We start from the raw sequence: 19,560 nt of genomic DNA, 5'->3' as shown, positions 1-19,560 counted from the left end.
ATTCCTCCCAATCAACAATATAGAAAACAATTGTTCCCAGCACACAAAAAACAGGAAAAAAAGAGGGGAGCAACAGCAAAGAGCAACAGCATGAAGTGCTAAGGATATCAAAGATAATCTAGCTATACAGACCAGTCTTGCAGTATACTGGTGAGAGCATCCTGAGTAATATCTCCTGCTCCCTAGGTGCTCAGTGGTGGGTTTTATTAAGAGAAGACACCACTGAACATACTGGTCGGACAACGTTTTGATCCCACAGGAGGACATTGCTCATTGAATTGAAAACATTCAAGGGGGAAAAAAAGCTATAACAGAATTTTCACATGTATTCATTCACATGTACTTTACTGTATATCATTGCTATCAAATTAAAATGGGGAGATGGTGGTATAGGAAAATTACTGCTCCCCCATTTTTAACTCTGACATAACTGGCGTGTGATGGTGGAACGCATATGTACTCCAAGCACCAGACACTGGTCTATCTATGCCTGACTTCCATTTTGTTTTGCTTGCTATTGTTCATTTTTTGGGGAACAGAGTAGTATGAGAGTCTCTCCTAGAGAGCTTCAGGTTCTGATATATAGTAAAATAGAAATTGCAAAAAGGAGAAGACGGCTACATGATGAAGCTAAAAGAAAGTAAATGTATAATTATTTTTAGAAATATGGGCTTAATCATCCATCCTAGTGATGAAACCGTTGAACACACTGCATGTTGTATTGTATTATTTCATTTTACAGCACTACGTCCTTGCATTGACCTGGTGATTAGTCAGAATGAGATGTGTTGTGGCATGAGATGAGATCAGTTGAAGAAAGATTTTGGCATTTCCAATACAGGCATACCCCACATTAGCGTACGCAATGGGACCGGAGCATGTATGTAAAGCGAAAATGTACTTAAAGTGAAGCACTACCTTTTCCCCACTTATCGATGCATGTACTGTACTGCAAACGTCATATACATGCATAACTGATGTAAATAACGCATGTGTAACAGGCTCTATAGTCTCCCCGCTTGCACACACCTTTGGTACAGGTAGGGAGCCGGTATTGCTATTCAGGACGTGTTGACTGGCGCATGCGTGAGCTGCAGTTTGCCTATTGAGCGAGATGTACTTACTCGCGAGTGTACTTAAAGTGAGTGTACTTAAACCGGTGGGTATGCCTGTACTTGAGGTTGCAAGACTTTTGTCACTGACCTTTATGTTAACAATCCCTGTGAGATGTACTCTGGCTCTTTACTGTACATTCAATCACATAGGATTAGCACGTGTGGGGGATTCTACTAGGCAGATTACAGTATTGATCAATATATTTCTACTTCTGTTAAGTTTCTGTGAATGTTGGTCATGGCACAAAGTGCTGTGTCCCAGTTGCACATCCAGAACACACCAGTGCGAGAAACCCTCATTCAGCAGAAATAACCTTGTGCGAAAACGGGGCGGGACTGAAGTGTTATCGCTGCAAGGCGACAGCGCAGGCAGTAGCGTGTGCAACATCTGTGGACACTATGCAACTTGTGTTATCTGATTTATCTTAAATGAATCAAATATGTTGAGTTTTGTATGAATTTAGTTTTCAGGCACTGGTTGGATTGCCAACGTTTGTAATACCTCTACCTGAAGGTCTGCAAAAAACCACAACTTTCGTGTTAAAAATATTACATTGATCAGCTAATTTTATTAACGAGCTTAGTAATGCTTCCTGCGACCAGGCGACCTCGAGTCTGAACTGGTAGACAGCAAATAATTCTAATGTGTTTCAAAATATTGATTGAGCCGTGTCCTGAGAATGATGAACCTCCAATGTAATAGTGATGTATCAGCCCTGGTAAGAGTATCACTGACCCTTTCAGTGCTAGAGTTTTGCAAGACAATGTTTTGCAAGCTGAAGAAAAACAATTTTTTTAACCTGTGACTTAAAGCAGCAGTCCAAGCTGACATTTTTAAATTTCTTTTTTTTTTCTTCCTTTAATATGTGCATCAGTACAATTCACACAATGATAAGTACAGTAATTAGCTAAGTTGCCGTTCGATCCGTTCTCCCGTGATTAATCTGCGAAGATTTGGGAATCACTAAATGGCAGAGGACTAAAGAGGCAAAGTTCTGTGGGGAAGATCATGTGACCAGGCAGTCACTAGATACAATTGGTGCACTGCTAGAGAGAGGGCAGGGCTCAAAAAGGGGTGTGCCAGGGCCTGTTTCAGAAGAGGCAGAGGATGTGACTTTGTAAATGGTTGCTATAGAAACTAAAAATGCTTATTACATTATAATACATTAAAAATGTCATTTAGGGTTGTTTAAAAAAATGCTACATGTATTTTCTCATAGTACAGAACTGATTTATTAAAATAAAAACACACACGTAGGATATTGTTTGGTCTGCAGCTTTAAAGCTAATAAAATATGGACTGCAGAGGTAATAAATCTAAATACTGGTTATACTATATAACAGTGGGCCCACTGTTAATTCAGTATGCCTGGCACAAATTGCCATGTACAGTATATACTTTTTAAGAACCTTTTGTAACATTGATTGCGTATATGCATAGGATGACAATAACTGTATTACCGATACAAATACGGTTACTAATAGCAGTATGTGTTCAAATAGGAGTGCGGCTCTGACATTGCCACCAACTTTTTACTAGAAATGTGGCAGGGCCTCACTATTCAAGTTTGTCTCAGTGTGTTCCCTCTCTCCCCCGGTTCCAGTTTCCTCCTGTAGTAAAAAATTACAGTGATTACACATCATAAAGCCTATCTGTAATAAAACGCATCAGCTGGCCAAGGTTTTCATCGCTCACTCAATAATCCATTAATACAGCGACGCTGCCCAGGCGTCTTTATAATACCAACTCTGAGGTAATTTTAATCAGCCGCACCAGCTGGTATTTAACAGCAGCTGCTGGAGTCGCCACAAATATACTCAATAGCTGGCATCTTTATTTGCAGTGTTTCAAGGGGAGAAGAGATCCCCCTGTGGTTACTTGTGTTGTGTGTGGAGCATCAGAAGAAGAAAATAAAGGAAGTCCTTTTGAGAGAGCTGGGTACATTGTTTCCCACCTGAATGAATGGGGAAGTGGACCAATACTCTCCAGCCACGATTTGGTATTAGCGAGCCATGTGATGGCATACAGGAAGGGTGAGCACTTTCACTGGGGGTTTGCTTTTTGTTTAAAAAAAAAAAAATTAAAATAAATAAAAATAAACATTTGTGTGTTAATTTTTGCTGGACCTTAATTGTGATTTTAAAAAAAATAAAAAAATCTGGAAAAGAGCTTAAAATCAGCAGGAATTTGATTGGCAAATGCTTCAAACTTCGAACCCTATTGCCAAAATGTTTGAGGTTGTTTAATAATCCATTTTCTCAAAAGTTCCCCCAGTTTATATTCATATATGGGGAAAAAAACCTTTCTGAGGTTTTTAGCTGGAAGTGTGCTTAAATTAGAACCAGTGAACCTGCCCACCCTTACCATATAGGTTGATTTAATATTTGATATGACCTGTGTAAATACTCATTTATATGTTCTTGGTTCCTTATATATTGGTTCCACGTACTTTTTTCTACGTTAAATTTTATTTAATACCCATATTTTAATATATTGAAACAGCAATACTACACCCCCCCCCCCCTCCTTTTTTGTCACATCTAAAGCATGTGATAATGTATAATTTTACATTCTTACCTAAACTGGCAATCGTTTGGTGCTCCTTTTATAAATCTGTTAAAATCCTGATTGTGTGCCTAACATAATGGCAACCTTTCCGTTTCACTGAATCCTTCAGTCTAACTCAGCATCTACAAAGTATCCAAATATTATTAAAGTAACATTGACTATTGTTACAGTTTACAACTGAAACTGCTGGGAATATTGGCAACCAATTATCACAAACAGAAACTATTGCAAAGATATTGCACTGCTTGAAAGGTGGGTTAAAACCTGCTGCGGAAATCAAAGGATGCTTTAAAACTAATTAAACTTTGCATTAAAAAAAAAAAAACACACATTCATTATTGGCCAGTAATGCCCTGTTCTGAGGGGATCATTACTATTATAGTCTAAATGTAAACGTTTTCATAAAATAATAGACACTTTTGTAAAGATATATAACTCGGAACTACGCTGATGCATCTGTGTAGAAAGAAAAATTAAGTAGCAAATGAGAGGGGAGAGAGGTGGGGGCGGGGAGAAGAGAAAGATGAGGGATGTGAGAAGAGAGAGGTGAGGGGGCGAGGGAGGAGTAGAGAGGCAAGGGTGGGGCAGAAGAGATAGGTGAGGGGGGATTGAGAGAGGTGGAGAGGTGAGGGGGTGGGAGGAAAGAGGTGAGGGGGGGAGAGGTGAAGGGGAAGAGAGGTGAGGGGGGAGGTGTTGAGGGGGGGAGGATGAGGGGGCAGAAGTGGGGAAAGGAGAGAGGTGAATGAAGGGGAGAATGGGAAGAGAAGTTGGGGGACAGTGATTTTTTTTTTTTTTTTCAACTTCATTTTTATTGATATTTTCAATCATACAATGGGGTAGGAAGGGGTTGGGGGTACAAAAGAAAAAGGAGGGGGGAAGGGAGGACCAGGAGTCAGTTGAGTGTACATATTATCGAATAAGCCAAGAGAAATTACAGACAGGGTATCTTTGAAAACAAATAGCAACGTTATATAGTTTTCAATTAAGGCATGATTGTGTTTACGTTCAGCGTAGAGCTGCCTCTGTGGTTTTACCAAGGTTGCCAGACCCTCTGGAATTTTGTGCAAGAATTGTTAAGAAAACCCGTCATCTTCTCCATTTCTCAAGTAAACCAGATTCTCTGTTTGATATTTGAAATGGACGGCATTCTCTTGATTTTCCAAAGATAAGGGGACAGTGATTTTAACTACAAACTTAAAAAAAAAAAAAAAAAAAACGATCAAAATTACCTTAGCAGAAGCTATGCAAGTGGTGGAAGAAATATTACTTTGTTGCACGTAACAAATTACTATTTGGGACCAGCCAGCTTCTGACAGCACTAGCAGATGTGAGAGAGAGCCTGCATGTGCTGTGTGAGGGAGAGCCTGCATGTGCTGTGTGAGGGAGAGCCTGCATGTTCAGTGTGAGAGAGAGCCTGCATGTGCAGTGTGAGAGAGAGCCTGCATGTGCTGTGTGAGAGAGAGCCTGCATGTGCTGTGTGAGAGAGCCTGCATGTGCTGGGAGAGAGAGCATGCATGTGCTGCCTATGAGAGGACAGGAGCAGACATGCCACACTCCCCCAGCATCTCTGAAAGGTGAGTTGGCAAGTTGCCAAAACTTCCGGGCATTACTAAATGAATAATGCCCGGAATTCTAAACAATCAGAGAGCAGGGATTTCAGTAATGGCCGGAATTTTACTGCTTTAGCCTGTAATATGTACAGTAATACATGACTTCGATGTGACTCATTCAATTCAAGACATTTACTCTTTAACATCCCTAAGGACCAATTTTTAACATTAAGAGGGATTTCTGATGAAGAAGATTGATATATTGATGATTTAAACCAAGCTGGTTTATTGAGTTAACAATGTTAAATGTTAGCATGTAATTATCCTCCAGCTTTTTTTTAAAAACATACCAGCAAGTTAAACAACCAAGAAGAGAAGAACTTGCGATATAAAAAATAAAGACCATTTCATTATTAAAGCATTAAAAAAATCACCCCCCCCTCCCCCCAAAATATCATCATTTGGCTGTATCGTTGGTGCTGCCCACCACATGTCACCATGTTCCGAATGTGGATAGATTATTAAGTCTTGCAGACACAGATGTGGCGATCACAGGGTTTGTCCTAGACCTCTTTGAAGTTTTTCTTGAAAATAATTTTTTTCACTTTCAAAAACAATTTTATTGCCGACAATGGGGGCCAGTATATATTTGCATGTTTATTTTTAAGCAAGAGATTATAGTTTCTTCTTTGGCAGAATGCGATGTTAAAGTTTTTTTCGCTACGTTGATGATATTTTGTTCATTTGGCCAGGTCCAGAACGAACCCTCCTTGGTTTCCCGGCTAAAATGAAGGCTTGCCATCAGGCTATTAAATTCACTTTAGAGTGTAATAGGGTACGTACCGATCGCTTAGACATGTTGGTCTCTAAAACCAACTGATTGTAATAGTTTATTACTGTACGTGAGGATAGTTTTCATCACAGACGACATACTAAGCAAGGATTACTCTATAGTCCTTTTTTTCGCTTAAGGATAATTATTAGGCAAGAATAACAGTGGATTGTGAAATGTAAGAATAGGGGTTATGATGGTGTGACCCATAGGCCCGTAATATAGTGGGTGTGCTTGTTCCGCCGTGCGCGCGCGCCACTTATAGTTGGCTGTGGATAGACAGCCGTCTTATACTAGGGCCGCGCACGGCAGTGAGTGTGGAGCCGGCCGATCGGGGGGAAGACTCCGAAAATTATATTTTTGCGCCGCTACCCCCGCAATGTATGAGGCTGCAATGTGTGTATACTGTATATATTTATCAAAGTTGCACAATGTTAATAAATAATTTATTCTTACAACATTTTTTTTTAATTTAAAAAAATATTATATAATAAATTATTAACTTTCACCTAATCTGTACCCACACAAAAAGTGTGCGTCACGTGCATGAGCGTTCGCATAGGCGCCCGCGCCACCTATAAAACGGGCCTAAGAGACAACTTTGAGGATATGTTGGGTAAATCAAGAGGAGATATGACGGGTAAAGAGGAAGGTGATTAAGTAAATACCTTGTGTGACTATGTTTAATATTTTCTCTACATCTTTGAAAAAAGCATTACTAAACACTGGGGTATTTTAAGGAATGACTGCATATATGGTGAATGTTTCAATGTTTTACCTTTGTTCTCTTTTAAGAGATCACCTAGCTTTCGTGATAAATTGATTTGTGCAGATTTGGTGTCTCCTAAATCTATCCGAGTGTAGTAAATTATTTCTAGGCCAGCCACGTATTGGCACTTTCCCTGTCTGCATAGCTTATTTGCTAGAATATCATTGTTGAGTCACCTGAAGAGTGGGAAAGCTATTCCTATTACAGATTTGTATTTACTGTACATGTGATTCAAAGTGTGTTGTATATGTTTAGAAATGCCCTAGTGGTTTATTATATGTGGGAGAAACCACACGAAAATGTTAAATTCGATTTATCTACTATATATTTTGGAAAGCTATTTGTCTATTTGCTATGCATTTATAATCTCTTAAGATATCGTAACCACATTTTGCATCGTGGTTCCGGAGATCAAGGAGCAGGTTTTTTGTCTATTTAGAAATTCGATACGTTCTATTTTTAATTCTATGAGTTATTACTATTTCTCTGACAAGCAAGTCAGCCACTGGGTGTTATACCTGGTAGGCTGTGTATCTGGCACGTGACATCATACTGGTGACATCATAATGAAAGAAAGGAGAGAGAGGCAGAAATAATTGTGGACATCATAAGGTAGGAATGGAAAGTGATGGGAGGGAGAGAGATGAGGGGGGGGGAGTTGAGAGGAGGAGGGGTTGGATCATGTTTGTTTCTTAGAATTCCCGCCCAACACTGGGTACTTTTATCTTGTTGAACATAAAACTTCTATCAGATCAAAGATGGGAAGCATAATTTATGACTCATGGTGACAATATGAGCCACTTGAGATTTCAATTTATTAAGCAGGTCGAAGATCTCCTGTGATAAACATTGGAGATTGAGACAGAGGAACGCATTTTGGATAGACCAATTACAGACTGATTGGCATCAATGAGGGATGAATGAGGAATTGGACTGTAACTGCTTTCTATAAGTCTCTGAATGATAATAGAGTGGTTTGTGGGACGAAGGTATTTCATTCTGCTCTGAGTAATGCAGGTTAAGCTGGACGTGAGACTGAGGTCCCGGTTTCGGCACTGCACCATTCTTGTTGGGTGTTCACTTTTGGTGCATGATGGAGGTCGTGCCACCTGGGTGGATACGCTTTAGTTTCCATATCTTGGCAGTTAAGTCTACATTGCAGTAACGAAGGTAAGTGCGGGTAGACTTATTGCTGTATCTGAGAAGTGAGATATAGTAGAATTTGGTCTGGGTATTCATTTGGTGATATAATTATATTATAAAGATTTGGTCACAGTAACCCCCCTTTGTCATCAGGTTTTAAATGCTGATAAAAGAGAAATGTGTAAGTGTATCTCCCACCTGTTCTAATTTGGTCTCTATTGTAGATCTCTCATTAAGAAAAAAAATTGAGGGGGAGTTTTTGTATGTTTGGGTGATTGTTAAAGGATTTGCTATAAATGTCTATTGTACTTTATTTATTGATTTATTTATAAAATGTTTTACCAGGAAGTAATACATTGAGAGTTACCTCTCGTTTTCAAGCATGTCCTGGGCATAGGAGTTAAGATGACAACTAATAAATACATGGTTACAAATACATAGTTACATAAGTGAACAGGGTATACATGATATACAAGACATTGCATGCACAGTTAAAGATAGTATATATTGTAGGCGTATGTAACAGTTGTACTGTAGTTAACCGTTCTGTTCTTTGTGTTTTGTAGATATTTATTTTTTAATTCAAAAATGTATTTATTTTTCTAATCCTTAAAATCAGAGACAGAACATAAAACACAGACAGAGCTCAGTTTTTAGCACATCCAGTGAAACTCATACACGGTACAGTGCCTAAATATATATGTATAAATATCAAGTAAAATGGTCTTTTAGTTTAACATTTTTGGCCAAAATTGTTGTAAGCCCCTGAGCCAACTGCACGGCAGACCACAATTCAGGGGTCCCTAACGCTAATATAAATTCTTAATAACCTGTGTAGTAACAGGAAGAATGATTTATAGTAAATCTGTCAATATTAGTTGCAAAGTTCTAAGTCTGATTGAAGCTTTTAATAACCTGTACATTACCAGGAAAAGCACTCTGTATTAGAGTTGTCACAACCATACTGCAAGCCAGCAAGTTCCCCAGAGTGGAAGATGCTATGGAGTGAGCCCTTAACCATTTAAATGTGGGAGGGGGTGAGCTACAATTAGGTAGGAGGTTGCCACCCTCCAAACAGCCAAGACTAGCTGAACAACAATTGTAAAACATACTGGACACCTAACAAGCTCCTATTGAACCCCCAAAATAACCACAACATATATATAAGCATATGAGTGTCACAGAGGAGTGCTACTGAGCATGGCAATATATATTTAAAATCAGAGACTCCTCTGTGACACTCATATGCTTATATATATGTTGTGGTTATTTTGGGGGTTCAATAGGAGCTTGTTAGGTGTCCAGTATGTTTTATTTTTCTAATCCTACAGGTATTTTAAATTTTTTAGTGCCTATCTTTTTTTCTAATTTGTATATACAGTAGCTATTTTTGTATGCTCTTGTCTGGGAATTTGTCAGTTTTTTTTTAAATATTTGCATATAATGGGAATGTTGTTGATTTGTTTATGATGTTGTTGGTATTGTTGCTGTTTTATATACAGTATGTAGGGTTGCCAGAATGTTGGGGTATTGCTTATCAACACACACTACCCAAGAGGGAGCGTTGATTGGTGTTGATTCCGTTGCTGGGATATGGACGTTATGGGGACGCAAGAGTTTGGTGGGCGGCAATTTGAATGTGTTAGGGAGGGATTTGTTTGTCTGCTCTGGCGTCTGACTATGGAATGGATGCACTGCTAACACAGTAATGTCACATGGTGGGCGGCGTCAGCTTTTGGGGTTGAGGGGCCCTGGTATGTGTTTTTATTCCTGCGCTGGCCATTTTTTAAGCCGCTGAGAGAAGGCTTATATTGTGGGTGGCAGCTGACCCAGAAACGTTGTGACTTGCCTCACCCTAAGGGTATGTTGTGTCTCTATATATGTGTGTGTACATTTCTTTCATGAGTTTCATTTTGCCTTGTATATTTGTATTAAATGTTTTTAAATATACACATTTGACAACAAAAATGTTTTGCTCACCATATTACATGCTTGTACTATTAGGTATCTTAAAGACATCTAAGGGCAATGTCTAAAGATAGTTTCAATAGAGGGATTTTAGTGGTTTTATTTACAAAGTTACATAGTAGATGAGGTTTAAAAAAGACATACTGTACGTCCATCAAGTTCAACCAATGCCAAATTTAGACAACAGATACTGTATCCTATATCTCTACTTACAGTATATTGATCCAGACGAGGGCAAACAAATAACCCCAGTGAAATATCATCCAATGATATCTCATAAGGGGAAAAATAAATACCTTCCTGACTCCAATAATTGACAATCAGACTTCTCCCTGAATCAATATCCTTCCCATGTTTACTTGTTAGGTATATCCCTTTATACCTTTCCTTTCTAAAAAGATGTCCAACCTTTTTTTGAACATATCTATTGTATCTGCCATCACAGTCTCCATGGGTAATGAATGCCACATTTTACCTGCCCTTACTTTAAAGAACCCTTTCCTTTGTTGCTGGTGAAATCTCCTTTCCTCCAACTTTAATGGATAACCCAGTGTCCTTTACTGCCCTTGGGATGAATAGTTCTTTTGAAAGCTCCTTATTGTACTCCATTTCAAGGTGTGGTCTTACTAATGCTTTATAAAGGGGCATAATTATGTTTACTTCTCTTCCATCCATTGCCGTTTAATGCAAGATAACGGCATGACTTTGGGCACTATTACTACGCCTACCGTCTAAAAGCACTCCTAAATCTTTCTCCATCAAGGAATTCCCTAATTTATCCCCATTTCATTTGTAAGATTCCTGTTTATTCTTGTTTTCTAAATGCATAAGCTTACATGTACCTGTATTAAACCTCATCTGCCTTTTACCTGCCCAAGTTTCCAGTCTCTCCATGTCATTCTGGAGAGAAATTACATCCTGCTCTGATTCAACTAACTTATACAATTTAGTGTCATCAGCAAAGATAGAGACTTTGCTCTCTCTGCCAACTTCAAGGTCATTAATAAACACGTTAAAAAGCACGGGTCCCAATACCGATCCTTGAGGTACTCCATTCACAACTTTAGCCAAACCTGAAAAAGTTTCATTTGTGACAACTCTCTGTTGTCTATCCCTCAACCATTTTTCAATCCAGGTGCAAATATTTTTACTGAGTCCAATTTGCTTTATTTTGTATCAAAATCCTTTGCAAAATCCACATCAACTGCATTACCCATGTCCAAATTCCTACTTGCCTCCTCAAAGAAACTATTTGTAAAATTAGTGTTTAAAAATATTTTTTAATTGAGAAGGTTATACTAATTAGACAATTGATTGTTTCATTACTGTACCTGCTAGAGTATAAAATACACCTGTAGGAGTTCTTGCACTATATACCCTGATGATGGCCGAAAGCACTCTGACGAGATATTTTATCTGAAGAAATAAAAGCTTTTGTTTTTAACTGCACATGTCGTCGGTTATGAACCGCATTTTCCTAAACAGTGAGCTGTTTCTGCATTTTCTTTGTGTGCTTTGTGCATCCCTGTGTGTGTTTTTGGGATATTGTGATTAGAAATGCTGGATGGTAGCCAATGGAGTATCTTCATGCTGTGTACAATATGAAAGTTGGTTTGTATTGTAAGATTTGGCTTATTTTTGTAATCCATATGTAGCCCTTGTATCCCTCACCCTTAAACTATATACGGTAGAAAGAAACCACATCCGATCACTGAGACATTCAATGCAAATTTACTGAATGTTAATCTACAGCAGTGTTTCCCAAATGGGGTTCCACGGAGCAGTTCCCAGGGGTTCCACCATGGCTCTCCTCCACCCCCCTCCCCCCACTCCCCCATAGCGGCTGTGGAGAGGGTGAGCAGGCACGAAGAGACAGACTGTTTGCTCCACTGAGGCTCGTGCGGGAAGCCCCGGCTCTGCACGCTGCTTGTTCGGGGAAGATGCCGCTAGCGCAGCTGGCTGACCCGTGGCAAAAGCTGCCGGTGAAGAAAGTGGAGAGCGAGGTGCATGAGACGGGAGCGCGAGGAGGGAGGGTGGCGGTTACAGCTCGTGCCGGAGCAGGAGAGCAGTGACAGGAGAGGAGGGCGCATGGGATATCTACTTACTGTATAAGGAAAGTGTATGGCTGTATAGAAAGGTGTGAGTGAGCAGGGGAGGTGTATAGAAAGGAGTGAGGAAAAGTGTATGGGAGAGTATAGGAGGGAGTGAGGGGAAGTGTATGGGAGAGTATAGGAGGGAGTGAGGGGAAGTGTATGGGAGAGAATAGGAAGGAGTGAGGGGAAGTGTATGGGAGAGAATAGGAAGGAGTGAGGGGAAGTGTATGGGAGAGAATAGGAAGGAGTGAGGGGAAGTGTATGGGAGAGAATAGGAAGGAGTGAGGGGAAGTGTATGGGAGAGAATAGGAAGGAGTGAGGGGAAGTGTATGGGAGAGAATAGGAAGGAGTGAGGGGAAGTGTATAGGAAGAAGTGAGGTGTATGTGTGTGTATGTATATAGTATATATATTATATATGTATGTATATATGTGTGTGTGTTGTATACAGGCATACCCCGCATTAACGTACGCAATGTGACCGGAGCATGTATGTAAAGTGAAAATGTACTTAAAGTGAAGCACTCCCTGTTTCCCACTTATCGATGCATGTACTGTACTGCAATCATCATATACGTGCAAAACTGATGTAAATAACGCATTTGTAACAGGCTCTATAGTCTCCCCGTTTGCGCACAGCTTCGGCACAGGTAGGGAGCCGGTATTACTGTGCAGGGTGAGCTGCTGTTTGCCTATTGGGCGATATGTACTTACTCGTGAGTGTCCTTAAACCGGGGTATGCCTGTAGTAAAGGAGTAACACGTGTATTGTAGAGCAGAATTTCCCAAATGGGGTTCCGCGGAACCCTGAGGTCTTTTAAAAATGTATTGGGACAGTGGGAGACTTTAAAAAACCCTGGCGTTCCGTGAGGTAAAATTAAGTGTTTTGCGAAAAAATAAAACATTTAAAAATTGCAGCCACCAGGAGGGACGGAGACACCAACACCACTGCGGGCTCCCTTCCCCCCCACACCATAATAATAAACAAAGAATCTGATGCTATAATTATCATATAAGTAAGAGTAAAACCTTATCATTTTTTCCCCCTGGCGAGCACGTATACAGGGCGGCTGCATTTATTTATGGGACATGAAAGAAGACAAAACGTGTAGTTGCCTTTCCCCTGGAAAAATGTAACTTTCAATTTAAAGGTATTTAATCTTGAACCAAAAATTTTTTTCGCCTGCGTCGGATTTCTATTTTTTTCTTTTCTTCATGTGCTACGCTAAAAATATTTAAGGGGTTCCATTTTGTTGTACAAAATAAAAAAGGGTTCCACGACTAAATTTAATTGGGAAACACTGATCTACAGTATACCACTGATTAGGGTTTTTGGTCTCTCTTCATGTCACGTATTTTGGGCTCTTCAAGAGTCTTGACTACAATGTCAAAAAAACATTTCTGTTCCACATAATCCATTGCTAATTCATCTAAAAGTTACAGTGAAACGAGTTATGAGGTGGTTCATTTATCAGTACGAGTGATTTTCTAAGCTTCAACCAAATATGGATCTGTCTGCTTTGGACTATGATTGAGTACGTACAGTTAGATCTTGCAACAAAATGAATTACTAGAATAGCAATTTGAATACAAAAATTACGTAGCCAGCACTTTTCCAGTTATTTCTCGTGAAAACAGCCTGTTAAAGTTTGTTTAGTGTGTTTGACAACAGACACATTGATGTATTGCTGGGCACAGCAGTAGGTTGGACTTGAGTGGTATTAAGTCTCTGTTTTGATTAATGGTAATTGTTTCAATGAGAAAACATGTTTTATATACAACTCATAGTTTTGAAAAGCAGAAGTTGACTTGCGAGATCCATAATTAGCGTTGTGCGTTAGCATATAAAAAGATCATGAAGAAAACGCAAGTATAATATGCTTGTGCTTCTATTGTTTTGTATTGTATGGCATGTAAACTATTCCTTATGCAAAATTAAACCTGGTTATTTATCTTTTGTTCACTGTTCGAATGTGATTTATGAGCTGTAGTTAAAGCCTACAGCATGCTTTTAAAAATTGCTCAAAAAAAAAGAAAAGAAAAGGAAATTGTACCTGTTTATAAGATGAGACCGAAAGGTAATCAGATACTGGAAACCTTTCAAAGTGTCTAATTGCTGTGGGAAAAGATCAGCATTTAGCATCATACAAATAAAAATGCAAAGATACATTTTGTATGGTAACGTATAATTGTGAGAAAGTTAATAGTGGCTCTATTGCGTTAAAAATGTTTTTTTTTATAAACGTGCAATCTCTTACTTGGTTCATATATATTTATGTATTTATTTTTTACAAAATGCATTTTTTTTTATCTTTTACATCACATACAGTACACTTATTTTCTATTTTAGGGAAATACTGCTGAAAAATAATATAAGGCACTATTACACATTTTTGATAGCTGCATCAAGATATACTGCAGATTCAGTTAAAGCAGCAGTCCTCACTGAGTACTTTCTAATGTTGGTTTCAGTTTTAAAATCTGATGCTCAGTTCCGGAGATATAAGTGTTTAAAACATTAGGGGGCCTATGCTCTAAGCCAGGCCTGCACAACTCGTAAAGCGAGAAGGGCCGAACTGCTCCAAGAAAAAAAAATTTGGGCCGCACGGGTAAAATCATCATCATCATCATCATCATCATCATCATCTCTCCTCCATCAGCTCTCATCATCATCATCATCATCATCATCTCTCCTCCAACACCTCATCATCATCATCCTCATATCTCCCCCAGAACCCCTCACTATCAACCTTTGCGATACTCCCCATCTATCTCTCATACCCCCATCTCTCCCCCTCACCCACACACATAATACTCCCCCTCCACATCAAACACACAATACCCCCCTGCACACCACACACATCCCACCCCCCCTGCACCTCCAATGACCCCCCCTGCACCTCCAATGACCCCCCCTGCACCTCCAATGACCCCCCTGCACCGCACCTCACCCTCCTGCACCTCAGCCTCCTGCACCTCACCCTTCTGCACCTCACCCTCCTTCACCTCACTCCCCTGCACCTCACTCGCCTGCACCTCACTCCCCTGCACCTCACATCCCTGCACCTCACATCCCTGCACCTCACCCTCCTGCACCTCACCCTCCTGCACCTCACCCCCCTGCACCTCACCCCCCTGCACCTCACCCCCCTGCACCTCACCCCCCTGCACCTCACCCCCCTGCACCTCACCCCCCTGCACCTCACCCTCCTGCACCTCACCCTCCTGCACCTCACCCTCCTGCACCTCACACCCCTGCACCTCACATCCCTGCACCTCACCCTCCTGCACCTCACCCTCCTGCACCTCACCCTCCTGCACCTCACATGCCTGCAGCTCACATCCCTGCACCTCACCCTTCTGCACCTCACCCTCCTGCACCTCACTCCCCTGCACCTCACATCCCTGCACCTCACCCTCCTGCACCTCACCCTCCTGCACCTCACCCTCCTGCACCTCAAATCCCTGCGCCTCACCTCCCCTCCCCAACGGTACCTCACAGTGGCACAGCAGGCAGGACTCGCACACTCGTGCAGTCCTGACTGAGAGCAGGTTCGAGGAGGTGGAGGGGTGAGCGGTGAGCGGCTCGCGGCCAGGAGGGGGGGGGGGGAGAGAAGCGGCTCGCGGCCAGGAGGGGGGGAGAGGAGCAGCTCGCGGCCAGGAGGTGGGGGAGAAGCGGCTCGCGACCAGGAGGTGGGGGAGAAGCGGCTCGCGGCCAGGAGGTGGGGGAGAAGAGGCTCACGGCCAGGAGGTGGGGGAGAAGCGGCCCGCGGCCGGGAGAGCGGCTCGCGGGAGAGGAGGGGGCAAGCTGGCTCGCGGGGGGGGAGAAGCGGCTCGCGGCCCGCAGCCGGGAGAGCGGCTCGCGGGAGAGGAGGGGGCAAGCTGGCTCGCGGGGGAGGGGGGAGAAGCGGCTCGCGGGCCGCGGCCGGGAGAGCAGCTCGCGGGAGAGGAGGGGGCAAGCGGGCTCAGGAGGGAGGAGGACGGGGAAAGCCACCGCGGGCCGCACAATGAGTGGAAGCGGGCCACATGCGGCTGCGGGCCGCGTGTTGTGCAGCCCTGCTCTAAGCGGTCAGTTGCCGGGCGAGTTGCCGGCGGCGTGATCATTGCCTCTCGGAAAAGGCCTTTCCCGCTGATTCCTTTCTGCTGCAGAGAAAACTGCTCAAAGAGAGCCGTTTCTCCTAGCGCAAATCTTGCCCGAAATGTATGTTTTTTAATATAAATGTTATTAATAGTGTAGCTGAGCAGGGGGTATCCAGAGCAGAACCACGTTGATTAGAGGTCTGGGGACCCCCTGCTTCCCGAGATACAGGAGCCGTTATGGGGTGCCGGTATCTCCTATGCATTTTATTCCCGCGGTCATGTGACGCGGGACATTTAAATGCATTGGAGATACCGGCACCCCATAACGGGGTCTGTATCTTGGGACGCAGGGGGTCCCCGGACCTCAAATCAACGCTAGTAATAAAAGTATATATTAAAACAGCTGCTACCCACAATAAACATTAAAAACGCAACAACACTAATACCCACCTCCTCTACCCCCACATGATTGATACCAGAGGCCGCGGGTGTCCAGGGGACCACAGGTGGTCCCCGCAGGTGTCTGGGGGCCCTCGGGTGGTGTCCAGGGGTCCTCAGGTGGTCCCCATGGGTGTCTGGGGACCCTCGGGTGGTCCCCTCTGGCTTGTGGTACTAATCCTGTGTCCAATACATTTAAATAAATACACACACCCCCCGCCCCCTCAACACAAACAGTACTGTAATGGGCAAATGCTTTTATTCTATTGATTGTTGTTTTTTCTTTTTCTGTTTATTGTTTGGCTTAAATTGTTTGTAATTTGGATGGCTTGTTTTTATTTCATTTTCCGAGCGTTTTTAATTATTTTTTTTTGTTGGCTACTGGTTTTAATTAATGTGTTGGCAAGTCGTTTAAATTCATTAATTGTTTTGTTGGTTAGTGCTTTTATTTCTTGAATTGGTTGGCTAGTGCTTTTATTTAATTGGTTGGCTAGTGCTTTTGTTTCTTGAATTGGGGTGTTTAGGTGCTTCTGTATATCTTTTATTATTGTGTATTTTTGGCCTTCATGCTTTTTTATTAGGTTGACCATTGACTGATATAGTGGCTTATCATGCCCATATTATATGGGTATGATGTACCACTATGCTAATCAATGGGTACAGGGTGGATATAGTGGTCCTGGGGTGGGTGGTTAGGCCTCCCGGGTTGGCAGCGGGGGAGAGTGGGTTAACCCCATAATTAATATAGCGGTTATTAACCAGGGGTTAGAGGCCATTATTATTGTGTTTTTTCATGTATTCTTGCTGGCATCGGAGGACATGAACCTGCAGTATGCTGATGAGGACACCCTTCATGATGGCAGGGGTAAGTAGAAACGTTTATTTACTTTAGATTTGCTGGCTGGCTAATGTTTTATTTAATAATGGGCAAATGAGCTATTATCCATATCTGGATAATAGTCATTTTGCCCATTACAGTACTGTAAGTATTGGGGGGGGGGGCAGGGGATGCATTTATTTAAATGTATTGGGAAAAAAAGTTGGACACAGGATTGGTACCGCAGGCCAGCGGGGACCACCTTAGGACCCCCGGACACCCCCAGGCACCACCTGTGGGTCCACAGACACCACGGGGACCACCTGAGGACCCCCGGACACCCGCAGCCTCTGGTATGAATCATGTGGGGGTGGAGGAGGTGGGTATTAGTGTTTATTGTGGGTAGCAGGGGTGGGTGAAGGGTGTAATTGGCCCTTGGTGGGTCGCGGGAGGGGTAAACTCCTTCATTGCCTTCGCGGTTAGCCGCTAAGGTAATGAAATTGCCTGTAAATGCATTTTTATTGCATGGGATTCATGCCAGGGGTCTCCGGTGCTAATATTAGTGGGTATCAGCTCCTGGAAACTCACAGCATCAATCCAATGCAGAAAAAAAAGATTTTTTTTCCCCCCTAAGTCTGTCTTGCCGCTTCTCAGCAGATTCTCACCACCTTCACGCCAACTTTTCCTGGTGTGAGGATTTTGGGTGAAACTCGCCATTCTAGAGCCATGAAAGGCCTCGATAAGCTAATTGCGGCTACTAGAATTGCACAAGTTTCAGAACCTGTCTAAAAATGTTGGCGATTCATTTCTTTATCGCCCATTTATCGAGGCTTACAGAATCGTAGTAAGCATTTTGGCTGATAAGTGCTCGATAAGTGGCTTATGTACGCTTAGAGCATAGGCCCCTAAGTGTCCTAGAGGTTAAAATGGAGATCTATCCAGAGCACATGAAAGGTTACCATGATAGCATCAGAAGCTAGAGTTAGGGGAAATTGTGATTTTACTTATTTTTTTACACTAAAAAACAGCAGGACATTTTCAGGGAGCAGGATATTAATATTATACAGGCTTCTTTGGTGCATGCTGCTCTAAAGCAAGAAGTAGATACCCCCCACCCCCAAAGAAACATCCTATTTTGGGCTTAGTGAGGTGTAGATGTATTCAGTCCAGGGAATGCACGTTTTGGATTGCAGCAATGATTTAATAACATAAAATGTACTGTAAGACATTTGGTAACCACATATCACACATCCGCCAGGCTAGTGGTTCTCAGACCTCTCCTGGCGGATCACCAGCCCCACCAGTGTTGGGGATCTCCAAATGCACTTGCACACCGGTAAATCCATCTAATTTGCCTATGAATACAATGTTGGGTGAGTGCCTCAGAAACGGGATCTGACTCGCGGGGTGGAGTTGGGGCTCAGGGCACGGGGACCACTGTAATATTTTTTTAGGCTGACAGAAAATGGAGAAACATGACAACAAGGAAGATAGAACGGACATACTATATTACATTATAATATGAGTTTCTTACAACTGCTATTTCTTTTTTTTTTTTTTTTTTTTTCTTCCAAACATTTTTATTAGGCATTGATCGTTCACATTACAAACATTATAGGATAATAGTAACATAATACCATAATAATTATTTTTTACTTTTTGTTGACAGAAGGGAGTAAGAGGGGGGGAGGGGGCACTGAATACCCACCCGGAGGTGCGGTTTACCGCACGGGTTGCTCAGTGGTCCCAGAGACTAGACTCCAGAAAAAGAGAGGAACAGGGAGGGGTGAGGGGGGTGGTAAGGGGGAGGGGGGGTTAGGGGATACAGGGGTTCCCTTCTACCCCCTGGCGGCACCTTTCACGCATCCCTCCGGCGGTCCCAAGTAGTTACTGAAATTGGGGAGAGAATATGAATGGTACGTTCAGTGGGTCAGCCAGGGTTCCCATATAGTATAGAACCGCTCCGTCGAGTGGTTGAGGAATTCTGTGAGTTTTTCCATTAACATTACCTCGTTTAGTCTCTTTCTCACAATTTGTACCGGGGGGGGGGACATTTTCTTCCAAGAGGACGCCACTGAGCATCTTGCTGCTGTTAAAATGAAGGAGATTAATTTCCATACTGGGCAGTCGATTTCCTCTATCGGCCTGCCCAATATGTAGGTCAGTGGATCTAAAGGGATTGTGAGCTC

General features: G+C 42.3%; 1 protein-coding gene across 2 annotated transcripts in view; it reads left to right on the top strand.

Annotated features, from left to right (window-relative positions):
* The window catches only part of TBC1D5 (TBC1 domain family member 5), a 600,469-nt gene that overhangs the window by 308,116 nt on the left and 272,793 nt on the right, over positions 1 to 19,560 (top strand). The gene's annotated exons all lie outside the window — the stretch shown is intronic.

The sequence above is a fragment of the Ascaphus truei genome, chromosome 2 (genome assembly GCF_040206685.1).
Source record: "Ascaphus truei isolate aAscTru1 chromosome 2, aAscTru1.hap1, whole genome shotgun sequence".
In the NCBI taxonomy this organism is placed as follows: domain Eukaryota; kingdom Metazoa; phylum Chordata; class Amphibia; order Anura; family Ascaphidae; genus Ascaphus; species Ascaphus truei.
The sequence above is the reverse complement of the archived record's forward strand: the minus strand, read 5'-3'. Positions and strand labels throughout refer to the sequence as shown.